General features: G+C 59.2%; 1 long non-coding RNA gene across 2 annotated transcripts in view; it reads left to right on the forward strand.

Moving 5' to 3' along the window:
- LOC309650920 overlaps positions 1–17,952 on the forward strand; it is a 41,870-nt gene extending 23,918 nt beyond the window's left edge. The window contains exons 2-6 of one of the 2 annotated variants that reach the window (XR_014257823.1): positions 6,416–6,554; positions 6,903–7,220; positions 9,041–9,177; positions 15,525–15,675; positions 17,250–17,952. This is a non-coding gene — a long non-coding RNA (uncharacterized lncRNA). Of the gene's footprint in view, positions 1–6,415; positions 6,555–6,902; positions 7,221–9,040; positions 9,178–15,524 lie in introns of both variants that reach the window. The other variant, XR_014257822.1, reaches the window with a different exon arrangement.
- The last annotated feature ends 210 nt before the right edge of the window (positions 17,953–18,162 follow it).

Here is an 18,162-nt window from a genome sequence, read left to right on the forward strand (position 1 = left end):
ATCATCAGTCAGAGGCATCCAAGAAACGTCAAGACACACGAGGGACAGGGCCCTGGCTGCTCAGTGGCTGGGGTGTGATTGACACTCCGGACGGGCTCCCGGGATGCGCATGTGGGAGGGGTCTCTGCATCCCCTTCCTCCTCCAAAGAGAGGCGTTGCCCGAGCTCACCTGGCCTCCCTGAAGCCTCAAGGTGGCAGGGCAGGAGACCCGCCGGCACGGGCACAGCCCCCCGCCTGCGGCGCCAGCGTGGTTGGGACTGTGGCGGTGACGTTCCTTCTTCCAGATCCCGGGCCCCACGCAGTGTGCAGCTCCCCCGACCCTTCTGATCAGCCGTGGACACTTGGTAAACATCGAGCTGACCAATGAGTCTGTCCCCCTGGTCTGGCCAAGGGAGCCCCTGAGTGCCCCCGAGGGGCTGTATTTACCACTCCCCTCGCTGTGCAGGTGGGGAAACTGAGGCCTCCAGTGGGGTTACCGACTAAGGCTGAGGGGTGGGGATGGGCCTGGTGAGCAGCTCAGGATTCCGGGCAGGGGTTGTCTGCCCCGTGCTCGGTAGCCGTGAGCTGGTGTTCTCACTGGGGAGACAGACACAGTGAAATGCCAGGCAGAGGCGAGCCCCGCGGGAATAACACCGGGAAACGGGAAGGCGAATAACACAGGGAAGGAAGGCCTCTCAGAGGAGGTACCACCTGAGTGGATACCTGAACACGGCGAGAGGTCTGGAGGAAGAGCTTTCCAGGAAGGGGAGGGCGAGTGCAAAGGCCCTGAGGTGGGCATGGTTGAGGAAGTTGCCCACGACCCGGCCCCGTGGCAGGGACGGGTGAGAACGAGGGCTCCAGGTGGTTTGCGGCCCAACTTCCAGGCCTGGGGGGTCCGCCCTGCTGGTGTCCTCCATCTCGTGGACACCAGAGCCCTGCCCAGTGGGGCAGAGAGGGGCCTGATGTACCCATGGCTCCAGGCTCACCTTGACGGTCCTGGCGTTCCAGGGGTGACCCTACCTCAGAGAGGAGAGAACCAGCTTTGTGGAGGGCACGCAGTCACTCAGGGCCACCAGTGAGGGGGTCAGGGCTGCAGACACCAGCTGCCAGACCTCTGATGATGTCACACCTGGTGGTGTCACTTCCGGTCTCTCCTGGAGGGGTGGGACCAGGGCAAGTTCAGCAGGCAGGCTCAAGGGCGTCATGAGGAGCCAGCCCCCTCCCCCTGCCCTGAGCGTGGCCCCCGGAGGCCCCTCGGTGGCACCTCATGCATGCAGGGTGCATCCTGCAGCCCCAGCAGACACCCCCTGAGGTCCGGTGTCCAGGGCTGGGCGCTGCCCACCCAGCAGCTCGGCGGCTGGGAGGGAGACCCCGGCCCTCCAGTCTCTGGGCAAGAAGACTGGCTCAGCCAGCAGCCCTGCCTTGACCTCATTCTCCTGCCCCCTCGGAAGCAGGCGTGCGGGGCTCCGGGCCCTGGACCCGGCACCCCTCCTCAATCTTGACGGACTCGGAGACTCACAGCCCTCAGGCCTAACTTACTCCCTGAGCCCCGTGCATTTTTAGTGCCAGGTGTGTGGGGCTCAGAGGGTCTGTTTTGTGGCCTCAACTCTGCGTCCCAGGGCTTGTAACTGAGGCCAGCCCTCACTGGCAGGGACTTCTCACCCCAGCAGCTCCGGGAACCCTGAAGGGCCTGACCCCTGAGCTCATAGGGTCCTATCACGCACTCTGAGCAAGGCTGCCCAGAGAGGCTGAGCCACTTGCCTGGGGTCACATAGCACCTGCCCTTGCTGTGCTCTGCCTCCAGCCCCTCCCAGCCCCTCACTCCTTTCCTCTCCTCCTCTTTTCCCGGAAGCTTGGATCTTGGTGGCCAAGTGGGTCCCAAGCACTCAAATTGAATGTGCCCATTCTGCCTGGGGTCGCCCGGCAGGTGGGACCCCAGAGGCCGCGAGTCCGCCTCCTCTGCGGGGCCGGGTCCTCAGAGGGCAGTGGCAGGACCCCGTCTGTGGAAGGAGGGGCGCGGTGTGGCGTGTGTGGGTGACTAGCCTTTCAAAGCTCCTCGCAGCGCCTGTCTGTCCCCCCACCAATTTCTCCGTGTGGTGGTGAGACTGGGAGATGTGGTGGGAGTGTGTTTCTGTGGGGCCGATTTGGTTGTGCGGGGACGGGGGCGGGGCGTCTCTGAGCCCAGAGCGGGGGCCGCTAACGTGCGTGGAGCGACCGGCTTCAGGGACGGCAGCCTGGACGGTGGGCCAGTGGTGGGGCCTGAGCTGGGTCCTTCCCTGGTGCCCAGCCCCCTGGTAGGGACAGTGACGGCCAGATGTGGCCTTGTCCTGGAGGAGCCCGCAGGAGGGGTCTGTGTGCGGGGCCACGCACAGGACAGCACGCGACGCTGCTGGTGGCCCCTGCCCACGAAGCCCAGGCTGTGCTAGGGTAAGCTCGGGGGTGCCGTGGGGGCCCGGCTCAGCCTGGGGGGCCGTGAGCCTGCGGTAGGGCCTTTTTTTTAAACATCTTTATTGGAGTACAATTGCTTTACGTTGTTGTGTTAGTTTCTGCTGTATAACTAAGTGAATCAGCTGTACGTATACATATATCCCCACATCCCCTCCCTCTTGCGTCTCCCTCCCACCCTCCCTACCCCACCCCTCCAGATGGTCACAAAGCACCGAGCTGCTCTCCCCGTGCTGAGCGGCTGCTTCCCACTAGCTCTCTGTTTTACGTTTGGTCCTGTATATGTGTCCACGCCCCTCGCTGGGGTAGGTCCTTTTACCCCCACCAGCCGTACACGTTCTCAAAGACACAGAGAAAACAAAGGGAAGATGCCAAAGATCTGGGCCCAGGGCTAAGCTTGCCCTCCAGACACTTCTCTCTGCACCTGAGCACATCTTACTCTCCTCTTTCTGTGGTACCTGCAGTCTGCCTTCCTGCTCACTGGCTGTGCGGGGCGCCGTCTATGCCGCTGGGTCCTTCTGTGCGGATGGCGGTCAAGGCTGCCACAGCCCTGCCGCACACATGCCAGATGCTGTCCCCTCCTGCTGGATGTCTGGCCCTTTCCACCTCTTAGCCATTAAAACAAACCCCGAGTTTACAACTTCACGTGTCTTAATTATTTCTAGAGGGTTTGTGCACTGTTGTAAAATCCCTGGGTCAGTGGGTCAGCAGGTTTCATTTTTACACTGAGTTTGCAATGGACACATGGGGACGGAGTCTGCGGGAACAGCGTGGATGCCTCCTCCAGCCCCCCACTTCTCCCTTCTAGAAGCAGCCACTGGGTTTCTCGTGTGTACTTCCGGAGGCTCCCATACACACGCAGCACTGATACAAAATCTTTTTTGTGGTTCTTATTTTGAACAGAAAAATAGCGTGTGTGAATGCTGTTCCGCGCCTTATATTTTTCTTCACTTGTTACCTCTGGAAGCATCTCCTGTCCCGGGCGATCGGCTCTGTAACATTCTGTGTCTGAGGGCACCAGTGTTTGTCCCATCAGTGCCCTGCAGTGGATCCTGGCTGTCCAACCTTCTGTTCTTGCAAACAGGCTGCAGCAAGCATCTTTGCTCAGGTGTTTCGCACATGTGCAAGGAAATTCATGAGCTGAAGTCTTCAGTGGGTCAGTGGTTTCTGGTGAGCTTGCCTAAATGGCCCTCTGTGGCGGCCGTTTGACCAGCGATGAGTGTGGTGCCCACTTCCCCGTGCCCTGCTGAGGTCTTTGGAAATCTGCTGGTGAAAATGGCACCTCCAGGTAGACTGCAGTTGGCTTGCACCTCTTAGAGCCGGCAGAGTGGAAGGGGGTGGAGGGAGGGACCCCTGGGCGAGGCAGCCAGCCGTCACACGGGGTGGCCCTCCGTGTCAGGGGCAGGCAAATCCTCCTGAAAGACTGACTTCATCGGGCCCTTGAGATGGGGGGTTATTGCCCCAGGTGCAAACGAGGCGGGGCCTCCCGACAGGTGAATCACTGCGGGCAAGGCAGCGAGGTGTGAATGGGAGGGTGGGTTTAGGGGGCAGTGAGGCTGTCAGCTGGGCAGCAGGGGACAAGGACAGCCCTGTGACAGCCTCGGTGTGGACGCGTGTCCTCTGGGCGCTGGCGAGTCAAACAGGAGAGGGAGAAGGGAGGACCCAGAAAGAGCGGGCGGGGCGACCCTAGCCTACGAGGCCTTCGCAAACACTGGGCCCAGGGCGGAGGAAGGCAGATGTTTTATTCACGCCGGTGCAGAGCCATCCATCACCGCCAAGCCGCCCAGCCCCGCCACCTCCATCATCCTGCCACCTCAGGCTATTTTGGGCTTGGCCTCGGCCTCGCCTTTCCCGTCATCGAGTCCCCTCTCCCTGCCTGGGGTGGGGGCACTCGTCCTGGCTCGAGGTGACAGGCCAGAAGCGTGGGTCCACTCCCGCCTAGCACTTGGGTAAACTGAGGTTCAGAGAGGCGTGAGGCGTCCACTAGTGCAGCCAAGGACCAGGGCCCTCATCTCCCCACGCAGCCCCCGAGGCAGATGGGGCTCGCTCCTCCCATTTGACGGGGGAACTGGGGGACCTCAGGTGCTGTGCGACAGCCGCAGATCACACGGGGCGTCAAGAGCGAGAGACGAAGCTGGCGCTGTCCCCAGCCGTCACCGCTTTTCCCAGGCTCTGTGTGCCCAGCAAGCTCCCTCTGGGAGGGTCCCGCTCCAGGGCTGCTCCCTCATTCATTCCATAAACGCTCCCAAAGTTCTCCTCTGTGCCAGCCCTGTGCCGGCTGGCCACTGAGGCCACGGAGAGGGGCAGCTCTGGGGCACTGCTGGGGGCCGCACAACGTCCCACCCCATCTGCTCGCCACAACTGGTGAAATCCTAGAACCTCAGGGATCCTGGCCGAGCTCCCTCTAAGGACCAACTAGCTCCAGGCTCAGAGAGGGAGGAAATCCACCCAAGGTCACACAGCATGGCGCTGGCAGGGAGGGGAGAGAGCACATGCAATCTGTTCTTACTCTGTGCCCATGGTGTTGAGGCCACACGGCTGCCTGAACCTTGGTCGATCCTCACAGCAACCCCGGAGATCTCAGGGATGAGCCTGAGCCACCGCCAGAGCAGGGCAGTTGGCCCTCCCAGCCTGGGGCTGAGGGGCCGGGAGAAGCAGAGACAAACGTACGTGCACTTGCTGCCACTTGGAGATGCTGTGAGCGGGCGGAGCGGCGGGAGCCACGGAGCTGGCTGCGTTGCTGGGGCCACAGGCTTCCCACAGCGGGTCCCCCGGCTCCCAGGGTGGCCGCGGCAGTTACTGCACTCCAGCTGTGGGCGCACCACATTCCCACATGGCTGGGGGAACGTCGGGAGCGCTCCCCCAGTGAGGTCCAGGGCCGAGACAGCCCCTGGGATACCTCGGCTCAAGGGCTATGTCTCATCTGGGCAACTCAGGAGGCCAGTAAGGCTGGAGCCAAGTGGATAGCAGATGAGGGGTGGCAGCGAGGTGGCCAGAGGGCTTGGGGCTGGCTCGTGAGGCTCTTGTCACCACACGTACGCCAGCTCCTGAGCGAGCCCAGGCAGAGGACAGGCGGGGTCCACCCTGCGCCGACCCCGGTGTGCCAGGCCCGGGGCGTCAGCCAGCACCCCGTGTTCTGCTTCTTTCCTTCCCGGCCCTGAGCACGCCTGAGCCGTCCCGTTTTTCATGGCCACACTGGCATGTTTGTGTCTCGTCTTCCCTGGGGAGCGTTGCTTCCAGGACGACAGGGACGTTGTCCGATGTGCTCACCCCTCTGTGCCCAGAGCAGTGCCTGGCACATGGTAGGTGCTGGATAAACGCTGTCGAATGAAGGAATTGGATGAATGAATGATTGTCAGTTCTGTGCTCACTGACTTCTGCCCCCCAAACCCATTCCCTGTCAGTCTTCCCGAGTCTGTGACACTTACTGGGCATCTATGGTGTGCCAGTCCCTGTGCAAGGGGCTAGGGACCAAGTGGTGACAGAACAGCAGCCCCGCCCTCATGGAGTTGACATTCAAGTTGGGGATTAATAAATATCAGGAGGAGACAGTGCCTTGAAAAGAAAAAGACAGGAGAGAGGGGCCCATACTGCTGGGGTGGAGGGACTGCAGGTTAAAATCAAGTAGTCTGGGAAGGCCTCCCTGAGCAGGTCACAGCCGTGCAAAGACCAACAGGCGAAGGACTGAAGGAGAATCCATCTGGGGAAGAGCATTCCTGGCAGCGGGAACAGCAGGTGCAAAGGCCCTGAGATGGGATTTCACCGCTTGCTTCCACTCGCCCCATGCCCCGCCCCTCAGGAAACCCCGCAGTTCCACATGCTAAATTCCAATCCTGCTCCTGCCACCGTCTCTTGACTGGATGTGGCCAGTGGCTGCCTCGTGGCCTCCCTGGGCCACACTTGTCCGCTAACCTCCTCTTTGCATGGCAACTGGGCACATGACCAGTGTCTGGGAAATGTTGGGGTAACAGGGGCTATTTCCTGTCCTTAGGCCTCCGTCCCTGAGGAGAGATCACGGCGCCCGGGGCTCACGTCTGGGTGGAGACTGTTTCAAACACAAGACCAAGGGTCTGTGGGAGCCCAGATGAGGTGCTGAGCCAACCCTGAGGGACTTCCTGGAGGAGGAGAGGGTGAGTGGTACAGGTTCTGGAAAGGGTGTCCCCTGCAGAAGAAACCACCTGAGCATGGCCCTGGAGGCGGGGGAATGGAGACCTGAAGGCTGAGCCGGGCTGGAGGGAGGTGGGGAAGAAAACAGGGCCCCCAGTGAGTCATCAGGCCTTCCTCTGGGGCCCCATTATGACTTTTAAGCACCCCAGGCACTTTTGCCTTCATGAGCCCCGTCCTCCATGAAAAACAATGAAAATTATATTCTATGACTGAATGGGTATAAAGATGAATATTAATCTGTTCATTGTCTACTCACCTGTTCATCCCTCCCTCCCTCCCTCCCTCTTGACCCACCTGCTCACCCCATCCAGTTGTCCATCCTTCCCTTACATACACTCACCTATCTGTTCGCTCATCCGTCCACATGTCCATCTGTTTTATCTCTCCATCATTTACTGTGTCAGTCTCTACATTCCTCTCTTGTCTCTAGAGATTTTTCCAGCATCTGACCCCAACCTTCCCAGCACAAACCCCCTCTTCACCTCCTACTGCCGACAGATCCAACCCAGACTTCAAGCTTAGCTGGGCTTCAAGGCCCTGCCAAGTTACCTCTTCTCTTCTCTCACTGCTCCCACCGTTGATCCTAGAAGCTTGGGGGCCTGAGGCACCGCAGCTACTGTGCCCAACGGGTAAGCTGTCCTCAGATGTCCCCCTCTGGCCTGGGTTGGAAGCTGTTCCTGAGGGTCTGTGGCTGGTCTCCTGCAGCCCAGAGAGGAGGCGTGAGCCATGATCACAGGGGCTGGAGGGGAGGGGATGAATGGAAACAGGTTCGTGCACTGGGCCTCGGGTTTCTCACTTGTAATGAGGGGGAGGAGGGCAGTGTCGTCCCTGCACATTCTAAGCTGGTTTCTAGACTCCCTAGGCCGCCTGAGTACCAGGGTGGTGGAGGAGGGGGGGCTTGCTCTTCCCTTCCCTCCCTGCCACTTATCCACTTAACAGCCCAGGAGGGGAAGGCCTGCTTCTGGAGGGGGCATCTCAGCCCCATTAACACTCTTAACAGCCCCAGGGGAAGCAGCGGCCACCAGGTCGCAGTTGCTTGGCCATTAGCCCCATCCCAACCCTCACTCCAGCCTTAGGACCTGCACTTCCTGGCAGGGCTTCTGGCCCCTCACACCAGAGGGGCCTGCAGGCCTCAGAGGCCCGCACCTCTGGTCAAGGACCGGTCGGCCTGTACAGGGCTGTGGAGGCCAAAGGCAAGCGAGAGCCTGGCAGGTGTGAGCCGGTGGCTGGACCCACGGAGCAGGTGGTGATGGCAGGTAGAGAGGTGTGGGTCGTGGGGCCAGCAGCCCAGCACAAAGCCCCCTCTGTCCCTTTGCCAAGTAGGAGTTGTACGCTGTTCTCTGCTTTCTCCCCTCCAGCGTATGTGAAGTGCCTTTTATCCAGGAGCAGCTGTGCCAGGTCAGGCAGTCAGTCAACAAACGCCCATTGAGCTAACAGCCAACAAAGTTCTATCGCGCCCTGCACGCGAGGACAAGACTTAGGCTCCCCTAATTACAGAATTCATTCATTCACCAACACATCTTTATCGAGCACCTACTGTATGCCAGGCCCTGAGCACAGCGCCTGTGAAAGAGACAAATATTCTGGGCCTGGGGGATGAAAAATGAACATGTGAAGGAACAAATGGGACAATTTTTGAGAGGAAAGTGCCATGCAGAATATAAAACGTGCTTTCACGTGAGACAAAGACGGGTGGCTTCTGTGGTCTGAGGACTTGCGGGGAGGCTCTTGAGAAGGACATCTTGGAACTGAGGCCTGGGTGGTGCGGAGCCTGGTGAGCGGAGAGCTAGGGGAAGAGTGCTACAGGCAGCAGCAACAGCACGTGCAAAGGTCCTGAGGTGGGGACGGAAACAAGGAAGCCAGTGAGAGGGAGAGAGAGAGGTGGGAGAGGGCACGGGGAGGACTGAGGGGACCCAGGAGTCTGGCTTCCTGTTACGCACAGGACAGCTGCTGGCCAGCTCAGAGCACGGGGGACACGATCCAGCTCAGGTTTCCTGGGACCCGTCTGGCTGTACGTGGCTGGAAAGGGGCCCGCAGGGAGGCTGGCGGGTGGCTTCTGCCTGTGTCTTGGTGAGCCTCACGGGCTCCAGCCAGCAGGGAGAGGGGAGGGTGGGGATTGCTTGGACTTGCTTGGGCTCCCAGTCATCAGGAATTAGAAGCCTCAGGAATCTTAGAATTAGACTCTCCCACTTAGGGCTAGAACGGGAAGCCCCGCAGCATCTTGGCCTTAGACGCTGGCAGGAAGCTCAGGGAGACCTGGTCCCTTGCCTTGTGGCCTCAGCCCCCTGGGCCCACCCCGACCAGCGTCCCTCACGGCGGGGGATGGGGGGGCGGCCCGTGGACCCGTGTCCCTCAAGGCGGGGGGGCGGCCCGTGACCAACGTCCCTCGTGGGAGGGCGGCCAGTGGCCCAGGCTGCCCGCGCTGAGCGCTTCGTTAATATTCCTTCAGTGGCTCCTCGTGAGGTCCTGGCGAGGTGCGGGCCGCTCTCCTGCCGGCTTCGTGGAGGAAGGAGCCGAGGCTCAGCGAGGGTCCGGATCCGGCCTCCGCCTGCCCGGCCGACCTCAGGGGACGGGCGGCAGAGCAGCGTGAGTGGGCTTGGCGGGAGGGTGGCCGCGTGCCTGCCCTGCCTCCGGGGTTGCGGGGGGCGGCAAGACGGTCTTGAAGGAAGGAGGAACATCAAGCGGTGTCTAATTGGGATGCTCGAGGAGAAAAACTGTTACAAGTGCTCAATTATTTCACACCGAGCCCGCCGGTGCGAGCAGAGAGCCCCGGACGTTGGCAAAGCTGATGTGTGTGTGTGTGTGTGTGTGGGGAGGGGGCACGCTGGTGTTGGGGGCAGGAGGGATGGAGGTCCTTCCTTCTGGTTGCGAAGCCAGGAGGGTCTTCCTGCCCCACAGTTCACTCCCTCATGAGCCTCTGATGGAGGAATTTCAGGCGTCACGGGGGACACTTTGGTGAGGAATCCAGACCCCTCTCTCCTTGACGGCGCTGGGTGGAAAGGGGGGCAGCCTGGGGAGGACAGACCCCCGTTTATCTCTGTCTGGGTCACTACCAGCTTAACACCTTCCATGGCCCCCCAGCGCCCTCCCGATAAGGTCGCGGCTCCACCGGCCTGGGTGGTCCTCGGCAGCCATGGCCCCCCAGCGCCCTCCCGATGAGGCCGCAGCTCCACCGGCCTGGGTGGTCCTCGGCAGCCATGGCCCCCCAGCGCCCTCCCGATGAGGTCGCGGCTCCACCGGCCTGGGTGGTCCTCGGCAGCCATGGCCCCCCAGCGCCCTCCCGATAAGGTCACGGCTCCACCGGCCTGGGTGGTCCTTGGCAGCTGGCCTCACAGCCTCGCTCGGGCCCTGCCCGCTCCCTGCTCTGAGCCACTCTGATGCTTAACCAGGCCTGGGAGGTTCCTGCTGCCTGGACCTCCACCTGCCTTTCGTTCATAGCTGGAGAACTTGACGTCTTCCTTCCTGGCTTGGTTCAGCTTTTCTCCTCGGTAAACCGTCTTGTGTATTTCACCTGCTGGCAGGAGTCCCTGGTGTGTCCTTGGGTAAATCAACCCCTGCCAGGGCCTCACTTACCTCATCTATTCAACTGGGGTGGGGGTTGGACTGAAAATTCGGAATACTGAAGTGCCTGTGCTGGGAAAGACAGGATCTCCAACCCACAGGCCCCGAGAAGGTTTCCACAGCGGCTGGCCAGAGCTCAGGCACCCTCAGGGGCTCTGCCCCCAACAGAGCCTGGCCCTTGGCAGGTGGTCAGGATGAGTGAGGCAAAGCTGAACATTATGGTTCCCATTTTATAATTAAATTTTAAATTTCAAACTAAGTTTTTAAAACATGATTTTGCCTTCACAAATATGTCTGGGAATGGAACAGTGGCTGGGAAATGGGAACCTGATGGAGAATCATTGCTGGGGGCTCTTAGGAGCCAGCCCCAGGGACCTCCACTTCTCCATCTGTGAAATGGGAACACCGATTGTCTCCTTAGTCCTGGGGCCAAGATGAGGCCTCCAGGGACCGCTGAGCTCTGTTAAAGAGGCTCAGTGCTTCTGACAGTAGCTGTAACGGTCTGGGGGCAGCATGTGTGAACAGCCCTGTGCCTCAGAGGCAGGGCTGGGGGCTCCTTGGAGTCCTTCCTAATATCCCTCCCTGGTCCACGATCCGCAGCCTGGGTGCAGCTGCTGGAGCAGCAGGAAAGGGGCTGGAGTAGGGTGCTGCTGGAGGAAAGCGCACGCCCCCAGGGGCCCATGCAAGCTAACGGCTGCAGCGTGAGGCTGCCAGGGGCCCTGAGACCTGCAGCCCCGGGTGGGGGCATTGTGCCATGTTACAGGTGAGCAGTGGGGACCTCCGCTGTCAGGGAAGAGGAGGAGGGCAAGGAGGAAGAGCAGAGACCTTTATGCTCTCCCTTCCCTCCTTCCCTCCCTCCTTCCCTCCCTCCCTCCCTCCCTCCCTCCTTCCTTCCCTCCCTCCCTTCCCCCTTCCTTCCTTCCCTCCTCCTTCCTTCATTCCTTCCTTTCTTCTCTCCTTCCTTCCCTCCCTCCCTCCCTTCCCCCTTCCTTCCTTCCCTCCTCCTTCCTTCATTCCTTCCTTTCTTCCCTCCTTCCTTCCCTCCCTCCCTCCCTTCCCCCTTCCTTCCTTCCTTCCCTCCCTCCTTCCTTCCTTCCCTCCTCCCTCCCTCCTTCCTTCCCTCCCTTCCCCCTTCCTTCCCTCCTTCCTTCCTTCCCTCCTTCCTTCCCTCCCTCCCTCCCTCCTTCCTTCCTTCCTTCCCTCTTTTCCTCCCTCCCTCCCTCCTTCCCTCCCTCCCTCCCTCCTTCCTTCCCTCCTTCCCTCCCTCCCTCCTTCCTTCCTTCCCTCCTTCCTTCCCTCCCTCCCTCCCTTCCCCCTTCCTTCCTTCCTTCCCTCCTCCCTCCCTCCTTCCTTCCCTCCCTTCCCCCTTCCTTTCCTCCTTCCTTCCTTCCCTCCTTCCTTCCCTCCCTCCCTCCTTCCTTCCTTCCTTCCTTTCTTGTCTTGTTCACATCACCCCTTCTTCCCTCCCTTCTTTATTTCAGTAAACGTTCCCCAGCTCCTACTGTGCACCAGACAGCTTGCTGAGTGTTGGGGACAACTGGACAGACACAGGCTCTGCCCTCAGGCCCCTGCAGCTGGGTGGGGGGGAATGGGGAGAGGCAGATTCTCCAGCACCTTCCAGGAACTGTGGTTGATAATCCACAGTCACAGCCACCAGCCCCCGTGAGTGTCCTGGGGGAGGAGCCAAGGGGCCTTGCCCGTCAGGCTCACTTGTTTGCTCCAGAGGCTTCTCCTGCCGCCCTCTTGGAACCTATGTCAGCTCAGGTCACCCCTCAGCTCAAGACCTTCCCATAGCTCCGCCTCCCTCGGAGACAAAGGCAGAGGTTTCTCAAGGCTCCAGAGGAGCCCCTCCCGAGCCCCCGCCCCTCTCGGCCCCTCTGCTCAGCTCCTGGGCTTCTGGAGCTCGCCTGGCGGGTCCCACCTCAGGGCCTTTGAACATGCTGCTCTCTCTCCGGTTATCCTCACGGCTCCTCCCTCACCTCCTTCTCAGTGAAACTTTTGTGGCCCAACCTAAAATTGCACCCCCGGCCCTGCTCTCTTTTTCTCCATAACGCTTGACATTCTAAGTCCTCACGCAGCTTGTTTATTCCCTGTCTCCTGCACTAGAGCCCCAGCTGCTCAAGGACAGGGGTTCTGTTTGTTTTGTTATTGCTCTGTCCCCAGCAGGTGACACAGTGCCTGACACACCGTGGGTGCCCAACAACTGTGACTTGAATGAATGGATGGTTGATTGATTGATTGACTGATTGCCTCCAGGGCACCCTGCCTGCTCTAGTTGCCAGTCTGGGCTTAGCTGGAGAAGAGTGTGAAGGGCTGAGGGTGGGCAGTGGCCCTCCCTCCCCCTCTGCCCTCTTCCACCGTGTCAGCCCCAAGGCCTCCACTGGGTCCAGAAGGTGGAGACTCAGGTAAGTTTGAAGTGTGGGTCTGACTATGTCAGCAGTGAGTGGCAGAGAAAGAGTTTGTACTGGGAAGGTTGAGGTCAGATGGAGATGAGAGATGAGTGAAAAAACTGATGCTCTAAATGATGAAGAAAGGAAACCGATGGAAAGGTAGGTGAATGAGGGGGCAGATGGATGGACAGATGGATGGGTAAATGGATAGATGAATGGATCGATAGGTGGCTGGATAGACGGATGGATGGATAGATGGACAAATGAGTTGATGGATGGACGGGCAAATGAATGGATGGATGGGTCGATCGATGCGTGGTTGGGTGGGTGAACAGATGGCTAGGAGAAGGATGCGTACGATGAAGATGAGAAGCAGCTGTCATGTACCGAGTGCTTCCTGTGTGCCCTGCCTGCATTTCACACAATCAGTCTCATTTAATTCCCATTACAACCTTGTGAGGGAGGCATTTATGTCCCCATGTTACAGACGAAAGTAACCGAGCCTCAGAGATGTGAAATGACTTACTAAGGCCTCACAGCTGAGGAGAAGTTGAGGCCAGATTGGTACCCAGGTTAGCTTAGCCTTAAGGGCCGCCTTGCTCTTGACGGGGTCACCACCACACAAGCGGGCACCCTCTGGGGACAGGCAGCCCATCTGGGCATCTCTGAAGCTCCCTCCAGCTGGCCTCTGGGGGGGGGGAAGTCTCTGTGAAGACCTGTTGGCTCCAGTCTGATGTTTACAGCGTCGTTTGGCCCCATAGGAGTGAGGTAGTGAGAGCAACCCACCCGCAGCCAGGTTGTCACCCAGCGCCCTGCCTACAGGAAAGGGGGTGTGGGTGGGAGGGCGACAGGCGTGGTTCGCGGCAGACAAAGGGAGCCTGTTCCATCCGGCCCCGCCACCCCAGGGCCTGTGCTTCAGCCAGCCCCACAGCCTCGGAGCCCCGAGCCCCAGTGCCCATTGGGTACAACAGGCATCCTACTGCCCAGCTCGCTCCCTGGGACGTTGGGAACGTACTGTGAGCCGATGAACGTGAAGTGTGTGGTACGCAGTCGGTGCTCAGCTTCCACTGACGATGATTCCAACCAGTTCTGCCGTGTCCTTGCCGGGACCTCTGGCCAAGTCACTTCTCCCTGAGCCTGTTTCCTTCTCTTTAAAACAGGGGTGTGGATGCCTAGTTTGCAGCTTTATTAAGAAGATTCTATTCGTTGAACAAAGCTTTATTTTCCCAGGTAACTCTAGGTGCTGGGAATGCAGCAGTGAATAGAACAGACAAACGTTGTTGCCTTTGGGGCGAGATAACATAACAAATAAGTAAATTACACACCATATCATGTGGGGTTTAGTGGTATAGAGAAAAGGAAAAGGAAAAGGGGTGGATGGAGCTGGGAGGGGTACAGTTTTAAGTAAACATCCAGAAAGGCATATCCCTGAGAAGAGACACGTGAACAGAGACCCGAGGCTGGTGAAAAAGTGAGCCATGCGGAGATGTGGGGGAAGAGCATTCTGGTAAAGGAAGCAGCAAGTGCAAAGGCCTGGGGTGGGCAGGACCTGGTGTGTTCTAGGAATAACAAGGAGGTGTGAGAGGAGGGGATAGGAAATAAGATCCGAGAGGTAGTGGAGGTCTTGAGGCTGTGGCTGAGATGGGAGACGTGGGAGGGTTTTGAACAGAGGGTTGCACAGGCTGCCAAGTCTGTGATGTGTGAGGAAAGGGCCATTTCTCCCCAGCAGAAGAGCCCCTCTCCGGGGCCTTTCAGAGGCTCAGCCCTGCCCTCCCAGCTCTCACCCCATCCTCTCACCCCCGGTGACCCCTGCGGAGGCCGCAGGAAGCTGGAGGCTGCCCCTGACCAGGGCTCAGGCGAGGGCTGGCATTAAGAGCCCACGAGCCCCGGGAGCCAGGTGGAGACAGCTCCTACATCAGCCCCTCACCTGAGACCCCAAGCCTGCAAGGAGGAGACTGCAGACGGGCAGGAGGGCCGGTGCCTGGAAGTGGCTGCCCACGTAACCCAGTGTCCCCTTCAGGAACTCTGTCTTTTCCATTTGGAAATGGTTTGTGGTGACTGCAGACGGGCAGGAGGGCCAGTGCCTGGAAGTGGCTGCCCACGTAACCCAGTGTCCCCTTCAGGAACTCTGTCTTTTCCATTTGGAAATGGTTCGTGGCCCAGGTGTTTCCCGAGACAGAAACCCCTAAGGGTGTGCATGTCACAGCCAGGCATAAACCGAAACGGTTTCTAAAGCAAAACGACAGAAATCCTGTCTCAGTCTCCCTCTGCCCTCCTCAGATGATGCTGGGGGTAGGGGTGTGCCCAGCCTTCAGAGCCCCTGAGACTGGCGAGGCTGAAAGGGGCCCCAGCCAGGCTGGGGCGCCCGGGTGGGGGGCAGTGCCTGCTTCGGCCAGCGTGAGCTATGTGCTGACACAAAGCCCTGAATTCCGCATCTTGCTTCCCTCAGTGCTCCCATTTTGTGCCTAAGCCCTGGCTCGACTGAAGGCCCGGGAGGGATCCCAGGACAATGGTGCCCCGGCTCTGGGCACTGACCTCGTGGCCATGCATGGGCAGGCTCAATCTCTGCACGCCCCACGTCCCGCTACACACACACACACACACACACACACACAGAGACACACACAGAGACACACAGACACACCCACACACACGAGACAAGTTGACCAGAGTCCCTGTCCAGACGTCTGAAGTCTGCTGCGCAAGGACAGAAGGGTCCTGGCTACTTGCACGCCTCTTGTAATAACGGCACTCACTACCCCTTGCGGCAGCCGTGTCCGGCTTTGAGCTGCTAGGGTCGCAGGAAAGCTTGCTCGCTCTTCTGCAGAAAGAACTCAGCAGAAAGAGGCTGAGCTTTGGCCTCCAAGAGACCCTGATTCCACACACACTGCCTGGCCCCACCACCAACCCTTTGTCCTTACTGTTCTCTCTGCCCCCAATGCCCTCCCCGCTCCCATTCATACTGTAATGCTGGACCTTTAGGCACCCGAGGACTGGGGGGAGCTCGGACCCTGAAACTTCATTCCTCGGGGAAGCGAGCAGTGCGGCTGTTCTGAGCATCGAGTCTGGAGTCAGCTACTTCGTGCCTGTGTGACGTTGGACTTCACATCTCTGTGCCTCGGTTTCCCTCAGCGTAAGATGGCCAAGATGCTCCAAGTGGGAGAATGGAGATGTGGGTGGAGAGGCTGCCTGGAGAATTCAGTGTATGGGACCCAGGGATGAGCTGAAACACCCTGAGGTCTCTGGGCGTCCCCAAGAGGCAGGGGTTTTGGGTCTCCATGTTCAGCTGAGCCGCCTGTGTTGGGAATTTGAGGAGAGGGCTGCTTTCTCCCCACAATCCACCTGCTTCCTTCCAGAACCCCTTATTGTGGACGGCTCCTGCATCCTCCTGGCCTCTGGATTGGGAGGGGCTCCCCCGCCCAGACCCTCTCCCTGCCTCGTCTTCTGAGAGCCAGTTTCCGGTGCTGGAGATGCTGGCTTTCCAGGGGCTTCTGGAGTAGCCAGAGGCATCAGGAGCCTCGGCCCAGATGCCGGGGAGGGACTGAGACCTGCAGCTGGGGAGGAGGGCTCCCCGGAAGCCTCGGAAATGGCGAGGCCAGGAGTGAATGTGTGAGGCCTCTTAGGGCACCCCCAGTGACAACACCCCCGCCCGGCCCCCAACCCCAGGGCTCAGACATCCCCTTCTTGGTCTGACCCCCTGCAGGGGCATAGGGACACTGGAGCTTGTGCAGATAGATGTGCAAGGCCCAGATCAAGGAAGGGTGAGCTTGGGGCTCTGAGGCACGTGGCCACAGGCCTAGGACTGGAGTTGTGGAGTCTTGGCAGGAGTGTGGTCGGTGGGCCCAGCACCATCGTGGTGCCGTCCCTCTGGGGGCTTCTGGCCCATTCCTGTGCCTCGGACCCCTCCTCAGAATCTTGGCCTTAAATGCATCAAATAACACCCAGGATTCCAAAGGAGCCAGTTGTCACAGTGGCTAAAAAGCACATATGTGATATGGTACGATGTGTGCTTTTTTGTGAACGCATCGATGATAATGTTGAGTGGCAGATTTAATCCCAACCATGATTTGGGGCCAGAGATGCATGTAAATGACATTTGCAGAGGTCTGTAACACCAAGAGTGGGATATGAACGCATCTGTGACTTTTCTTGGTGATGAAGTCCTAGGCGCTGCTGCTGATACCAGCGTTTGCTGCCTCAATTTACAGTTGAAGGGAATGGTAAATTTCAGCTGTGCCTGGTAAAAATAGTGATACTCTTCCCATTCAAACACACGGGCCCCGAGTTCCATCCCTGACATTTCGCGTGCTCCCGCCCTCCCTGCCGGGAAGAGCAGCACCACCGGTAATGCCGCAGTCAGTGATGGGTGGCGACAAGTGATGACCACTGGTCTTTATGGGGGCTTTGCACTGTGCCAGACACTGGGTGAGTGCTTTCCTGCATCTTATCCTCACCACAGCCCTGCAGGGCAGGCACTAGTATAGTCCCCATTGTGCAGAGGAAGAAACTGAGGCACAGAGAAGTTAAGTGACTCGCCCAAGGTCACACAGCTTGTAAGTGATGGTGTCAGGATTTTAACCCAAGCCTGTCTGACCCCGGGACCTGTGGTCGTTACTGAATCCTCTGTGTTCAGAGGGACATTCCCTGGGGCTGGGCTGGGCTCCGTGGATATGCAGCTGATTCTGTGTTTGTCCTCCCCATCCCTAGGCAGGCTAATGGACTTCAGACGGAGGCGATACGATTGTCCCTGTGCTGTGGATGGGCCGGCCTGCTGGGAGGGATTCCTCCAGCTCTGAACAGAGACCTGCACTGAACCTACTGCCAAGATGCCAGTAGGGGTGGCGCCCCGGGCCAAGGGAACAGGGGGGCAAAGGTGTGTCAGGACGCTATAGACCACCGGGGGACCGTGCACGTCCCTCAGACCAGCAGGTCCTCCTGGCCCCTGGCACTAGGCGAGGCTGTCCCCGAGGAGCTTCTGTGAGATTCAGGTCATCACAGAGTGTTTATTAATCCCACAGACAGGATGGGGTCGGGCAGCTCCTCAGGGAGTCTGGAGCGGAAGAAGCCGGTCATGGGAAGGAGCTAGGGGGCGGGTTCAGGACGGCTTTCTGGACCAGCCTCCTGGGCAGCTGAGAGCCCCAGCGTGGGGAGTCTCCCTCTCCCCTCAGCCCTGGGCTATTTTTTAAATGAATTAATGTGGCGGGGAGGCGCACGGAACCCTTGAAGGTGGTGTAAAGGCACAACGAACTCACAGAGAGCAGCTCGCCTCCCTCCTGTCCCCTAACCTCCCAATTCTCTTCTTGGGAGCCAGTTTCTGGTGTCTTTCCAGAAGATTCTATCCAACACCCTAGGGTGTGTGTGTGTGTGTGTACATATCCTGCTTAAATAAAATCCCAATGATGGCATTCAATCCCCTCTGTCCTGCATTGTGCTTTTTCACTATATCTTAAAGAATTTGCCTCGTTAGATCCATTCAACAAATATTTATTGAGCAGCTACTAAGTGCTGTCTTGTGGCCAACAGACCAGACCTCTGTCCTCATGGAGCCCAGTCGTCACTCCCCACAGCTGTGTGCCCGCCGCACCGGTGCCATGGTGTCCTGACCTCTCCAGGGAGCAGT

This window comes from Balaenoptera physalus (genome assembly GCF_965194825.1).
Source record: "Balaenoptera physalus genome assembly, chromosome: 20".
Classification (NCBI taxonomy): Eukaryota; Metazoa; Chordata; class Mammalia; order Artiodactyla; family Balaenopteridae; genus Balaenoptera; species Balaenoptera physalus.